A 7,162-nucleotide genomic window follows, 5' to 3' on the forward strand; every position below is an offset into this window, starting at 1 on the left:
TTCAACATGGCCACTCAGATAGATTGCATCTTAAGCATACAGTGAGAGTTCTTCCCAGAAACTCAAGGATAGCTCATCCTGGCAATACAGAGAGAGAGATAATCAAGTCCAAAGAGGGAGAGCTCATGATAACCATACATAGTTAGCTCAACTTATTATGACAGCACATTTCATCATGACCACTCAGGGAGAGCTTATCATGGTCATGCAGGGAAAGCTCAAAACAACTAGTCATGGAGAGCTCATAACAACCAGTCATGGAGAGATCATAACATCCAGTCACAGAGAGGTCATGACAACCAGACATGGAGAGGTCATAATAATCATTCATGGAGTGCTTGTAACATCTGGTCACAGAGAGATCATTATGACCGTTCATTGAGATCTAGTACCATCCAGTCATGGATGCCTCATGAAGCAGAAAGATACCATGGTTGAAGAGGAAGAAATGGACCAAGGGATGCATCACCACCAGGAACTAAGACAGAAATTGACAAGTAGAAACAAAATCAGTACTTTATCTATGTTAGTACAATGTTTGGAATGATATAGAAATGTATAAGCATTTCTGTGTCTTTTTAAAAAGATTTATTTATTTATTATAAGTAAGTACACTATAGCTGTCTTCAGATACACCAGAAGAGGGCATCAGATCTCACTACAGATGGCTTTGAGCCACCATGTGGTTGCTGAGATTTGAACTCAGGACCTTTGGAAGATCAGTCAGTGCTCCTAACCACTGAGGATCTCTCTAGCCCCCATATCTGTGTCTAAATAACTAAATTTGTATTTTCTCAATTCAGACACTATTCCACACCATCAGAGAAACTTGTCTACTAACAAACTATAGAAATATCCTTGAAAGGATAGTCTTTCAGACACTGTTCCAATTCAGGTATGTATTGGAACAATTTTCTGGTTCATAATATCAACTCACATGCATATGCAATTGCCTAAGATTGTTTACTAGTTTCTGGCATTTCCTACTAGGCCTATGCACTACTCAGAGTAGCTACTCCCTTTGCATCTTCCAAGCTGGTAAGCAAGATAATATACCAACAGATTATGCTAAATTGATATGATAGAGTATGACTCATGGTAATCAACCTGTTTCTTTATCTCCTTGCTTAGGAGTCATTAAGGCTTTATCAGGCAAATTATCTCCCCCTCTGTGTGTGTTTGTATGTATGTGAGTGTATATATCTGTATGAAAGAGTGTGTATGTTGTTGTGCTAATTGTGATAGAGTCTGTACACATTAGGCAAGTGATTTATGTCTAAGACACAACCTCAGCCCAACAAGTATATCTTACAGCAGTTTCTCCAAATCCACTCTCCAAAGTGTATGCTCTCTTTAGCTGTATGTTCTTGCCTTCAAATTATATGAGGCAAACAGGGCAACAGCCATAAGCTATGTTATTTTGGGAGTCTCTTCTATTCCTGTGTCTAACACTTGAAGAGGAGGTTTCCCATACCTAGCACAGGGCTTATGTTAGGTAGTCTATGATCCTTGTTGCAAGAACTGGCACTTAGAATTGTAAAACTTCATTCAAACTACATACGTAAATCTCTTTAAATATGCACTTACAGATTCAACACAATCCCCATCAAAATACAAACTCAATTATTCATTGACTTAGAAAGGGCAATTTGCAAATTCATCTGGAAAAATAAAAAAAACCTAGGATATGAAAAACTATTCTGAACAATAAAAGCACCTGTGGTGGAATTACCATGCATGACAATAAGCTGTACTACAGAGCAATTGTGATTAAAAACTGCATGATACTGGTACAGTGACAGACAGGTAGATAAATGGAATAAAATTGAAGACCCAGAAATGAATCCACACAGCTTTGGTCACTTGATCTTTGACAATGGACCTAAAACCATCCAGTGGAAAAAAGACAGCATTCTCAACCAATGGTGGTGGCACAATTGGTGGTTATCATGAAGAAGAATGTGAATTGATCAATTCTTATCTCCTTGTACAAAGATCAAGTCTAAGTGGATCAATTAGCTCCACATAAGACCAGAGACACTGAAATTAATAGAGGAGAAATTAGGGAAAAACCTCGAAGATATGGGCACAGGGGAAAATTCCTAAACAGAACAGTAATGGCTTGAGCGATAAGATCAAGAATTGACAAATGGTACCTCATAAAATTGCAAAGCTTCTGTAAGGCAAAAGACACTGCCAATAAGACAAAAAGGCCACCAACAGATTGGGAAAGGATTTTTACCAACCCTAAATCTGATAGGGGAATAATATCCAATATATACAAAGAGCTCAAGAAGCTGGACTCCAGAAATTCAAATAACCCCATTAAAAATGGGGTTCAGAGCTAAACAAAGAATTCTCAACTGAGGAATACTGAATGGCTGAGAAGCACCTGAAAAAAAGTTCAACATCCTTAATCATCAGGGAAATGCAAATCAAAACAACACTGAGATTCCACCTTACACCAGTGAGAATGGCTAGGATCAAAAATTCAGGTGACAGCAAATGCTGGCAAGGATGTGGAGAAAGAGGAACACTCCTCCATGGATGGTGGGATTGAACCCTTGTACAACCACTCTGGAAGTCATTGTGGAGGTTCCTCAGAAAATTGGATATCATACTCATGGATGATCCATCAATACCTCTCCTGAGCATATACCCAGAAGAAGTTCCAACTGGTAATAAGAACACATGCTCCAATATGTTCATAGCAACCTTATTTATAATAGCCAGAAGCTGGAAAGAACCCAGATGTCCATCAACAGAAGAATGGATACAGAAAATATGGTACATTTACACAATGGAGTACTACTCAGCTATTAAAAATGGATTTATGAAATTCTTGGACAAATGGATGTATGTGGAGGATATCATCCTTAGTGAGGTAACCCTATCACAAAAGAAGTCATTAGATATGCACTCACTGATAAGTGAATATAAGCCCAGTAACATAGAACACCCAAGATACAATTTGCAAAATACAAGAAAATCAAGAAGAGGGAAGACCAATGGGTGAATACTTCATTACTCCTTAGAATAGGGAACAAAATACCCATGAAAGGAGTTACAAAGACAAAGAATGGAGCTAAGATGAAAGGATGGACTATCCCTAGACTTCCCCACCCAGGGATCCATCCCATAATCAGCCACCAAACTCAGACACTATTTCATATGCCAGAAAGATTTTGATGAAGGGACCCTGTTATAGGTGTCTCGTATGAGGCTATGCCAGTGCCTGGCAAATAGAGAAGTGGATGCTCATAGTCATCTATAGGATGGAACACAGGGCCCCCAATGGAGGAGGTAGAGAAGGTACACATTGAACTGAAGGGGTCTGCAAACCTATAGGTGTAAGAACAGTATGAACTTAACAGTACCCCAGAGCTCATGTCTCTAGCTGCATATGTAGCAGATGGCCTAATTGGCCATCAGTGGGAATACAGGCCCCTTGGTATTGCAAACTTTATATACCTCAGTACAGGGGAATGTGAGGGCCAAGACACAGGAGTGGTTCGGTAGGGGAGCAGGGTGGAAGGAGGGTTTTTGGAATTTTCAGAATACCATATGAAATGTATATAAAGAAAATATCGAAAAAATACACTCATGGCTTAATCAAATCATAGACTATCTCATTTATATTATATAACTGGGACCCTTTGCAGACATGACAAGTCAGCAGAGACAATCGAACAAGGAGGAATGGAAACCAATCAGAAGAGAGAGAGAGCTACAACTAGAAAGAAACCAATTTTTCTCCAGGAGATGACATGGCCTCTCCCAATCTCATGACACCACATTGGCAGATCTTATGGTGACTATTCCAGAATATCATATAGTTGATTCAGGGGAGCTCCTATTTTCACTCAGATAGATCTCATGTCTACTAGGTAGAACTAATAATTATACAGTGACCAACACCATGAACTGTCAGGTAGACCACATCATAACCATTCAAATATACTACACTATGACCTCTCAAATAGACCACATTATGACCTCTCAGATAGACCACATCATGATCTCTCAGATAGTCTACATCATGACGTCTCAGATAGACCGCATCATGACCTCTCAGATAGACCAAATCTTGACCTCTCAGTAAGACCACACCATGACCTCTCAGGTAAACCACACCATGACTAGTCAGACCACTTCCTGACCGCTCAGGTAGACCACTTCCTGACCTCTCAGGTAGACCAATTCCTGACCTCTCAGGTAGACCACGTCCTGACCTCTCAGGTAGACCATACCATGACTAGTCAGCTAGATCATTTCCTGACCTCTCAGGTGGGCAACTTCATGACTACTCAGGTAGACCACATCAAAACCATGCAGGTAGGCTTCAATATAGCGACTCAGATAGATATCATCTTACTCATACAGAGAGAGTTGTTCCTAACTACTCAGGGATAGCTGATCCTGGCCACACAGAGAGAGATAATCAAGCCCAAAGAGGGAGAGCTCATGATAACCATACAGGGTTAGCTCATCACAACCATGACGGCAGATCTCATCATGAACACTCAGGGAGACCTTATCATGGCCATGCAATGAGAGCTCATAACAACCAGTCATGGAGAGATCTTACCCAGTCATGGAGAGGTCGGAACAACCAGTCATAGAGAGGTCATGACAACCAGTCACAGAGAGGTCATGACAACCAGTCACGTAGAGGTCATAATAATCAGTCATGGAGAGCTCATAACATCCGGTCACGGAGAGATCGTTATGACACCTCATTGAGATCAAGTAGCATCCAGTCATGGATGCTTCATGAAGGAGAAAGATTCCATGGTCCAAGAGGAAGAAATGGACCAAGGGATGCATCACCACCCGGAACTGAGCCAGAAATTGACAGGTAGAAACAAAATCAGTACTTTATCAATGTTAGTACAATGTTTGGAATGATATAGAAAAGTATAAGAATTTCTGTGTCTTAATAAAAAAATTTGTATTTTCCCAATTCAGACACTGCTGCACACAGTAGGAGAAACTTGTCTAGTAACAAACTATAGAAATGATCCCTAAAGGATAGTCTTTCAAACACTGTTCCAATTCAGGAGTGTATGGGAACAATTTTGTGGCTCATGATATCAACTCACATGCATATGCGATGGCTTAAGATTATTTCCCAGTTTCTGGCCTTTCCTACTAGGCCTATGCACGACTCAGCGTAGCTACTCCTTTTGCATCTTCCAAGCTAGTAAGCAAGAAAATATACCAACAAATTGTGTGAAATTGATATGATAGGATATAACTAATGGTAATCAACCTGTTTCTTTCCTTTATCTCCTTCCTTAGGAGCCTTAAAGGCTTCATCAGACAGATTATCTCACCTTCTTTGTGTGTTTTCATGTATGGGACTGTATGTATCTGTGTGAGAGAGTGTGCATATTTGTGTGTGTGTGAGTTTGTATGTTGTTGTGCAAATTGTGATAGAGCCTGTACACATTAGGCAAGTGATTTATGTCTAAGCCCAACAAGTATATCTTACAGCAGTTTCTCCAAATCCACTCTCCAAAGTGTATGCTGTCTTTAGCTATAGGATCTTGCCTTCAAATTATGTGAGGCAAACAGGGCAACAGCAGTAGCCAATATTATTTTGGGAGTCTCTTCTATTGCTGTGTCTAACACTTGTAGAGCAGGTTTCCTATACCTAGCACAGGATTTATGTTAGGTAGTCTATGATCCTTGTGCCGAGAGCTGGCACTTAAAATTGTAAAACTTCATTCAAACTACATACATTCATATGTTTAAATATGCACATACATAAGAATTTTATTAATATTTTTAATTTCTTACTGGATATTTTCTTTATTTACATTTTAAATGTCCCCATTCCCAGTCACCCCCCAAAACCCCTATCCAGTCCACCCTCCCTGCTTCAATGATAGTATTCCCCCACCCATCCACCCACTCCCACTTACCTGCCCTCCAATTACCCTACACTGGGACACCGAGACTTCACAAGACCAAGGTCCTACCATTCATGTACAACAAGGCCATCTTCTGCTACATATGCAGCTAGAGCCATGTGTCACCCCATGTGTACTCTTTGCTTAATCATTTAGTCCCTGGGAGCTCTGGAGTATCTGGTTGGTTCATATTGTTGTTCCTCCTATGGGGCTACAACCCCATTCAACTCCTTCAGTACTTTATCTATCTCCTCCATTGGGGAACCTATGCTCAGTTCCATGGTTGGCTGTGAGCATCCCCCTCTGTATTTGTCAGGCATTGGCAGAGCCTCTCAGGAGACAGCTATATCTGGCTCCTGTCAGCAAGCACTACTTGGCATCCTGCAATAGTGTCTGGATTTGGTAACTGTATTTGGGATGGATCCACAGTTGGGGCAATCTCTGGATAGCCTTTCCGTCAGCTCCACACTTTGTGTATGTAAGTCCTCCTATGGGTATTTTATTCCATATTCTAAGGACCGAAGTATCCACACTTTTGTCTTCCTTCTTCTTGAGGTTCATGTAGTCTGTGAATTATATCTTGGGTAATACGAACATGAATTATATCTTGGGTATTATCAGTAAGCATATATAATATGTGTTCTTTTAGTGGCTGGGTTATTAATTCACTCAGAATGATTTTTTTCTAGTTCCAAACATTTGCCTAAGAATTTCATGAAGTCATTGTTTTTAATACCTGAGTAGTATTGTGTAAATGTGCCACAATTTCTGTATTCATTCCTCTGTTGAAGGACATGTGTGTTCTTTTCAGCTTCTGGCTATTATAAATATGGCTTCTAAGAATATGGTGCAGCAAGTGTCCTTGTTATATGTTAGAACACCTTTTCGGTATATTCCCAGGAGCGGTATAGCTGGATCCTCAGGTAGTAACTATTATGTCCAACTTTTCTTAAGGAACTGCCAGACTGGTTTCCAGTGTGGTTGTATCAGCTTGCAATCCCACCAAAAATGGAGGAGAGTTCTTCTTTCTCCACATCCTTTTAATGATTGCTTTTGTTTCTTAAGGGTTATGGGGCTGTATAGATGGGTTAGCTTTGTCATATTGTATCTGCTTAGAATATTGTCCATTTTATCCAGATTTTCCAATTTAGTTGTATATAGGCTTTTGTAGTAGGATCTGATTATTTTTTTTGTTACGTCTCAATTTTCTTTCTTTCTTTCTTTCTTTCTTTCTTTCTTTCTTTCTT

At 40.0% G+C, this 7,162-nt stretch overlaps 1 pseudogene; it reads left to right on the forward strand.

Annotated features, from left to right (window-relative positions):
• Positions 1–430: 430 nt before the first annotated feature.
• Positions 431–4,862, forward strand: Gm15090 (annotated as a pseudogene).
• Positions 4,863–7,162: the final 2,300 nt, after the last annotated feature.

Source organism: Mus musculus, chromosome X, assembly GCF_000001635.26.
Source record: "Mus musculus strain C57BL/6J chromosome X, GRCm38.p6 C57BL/6J".
In the NCBI taxonomy this organism is placed as follows: domain Eukaryota; kingdom Metazoa; phylum Chordata; class Mammalia; order Rodentia; family Muridae; genus Mus; species Mus musculus.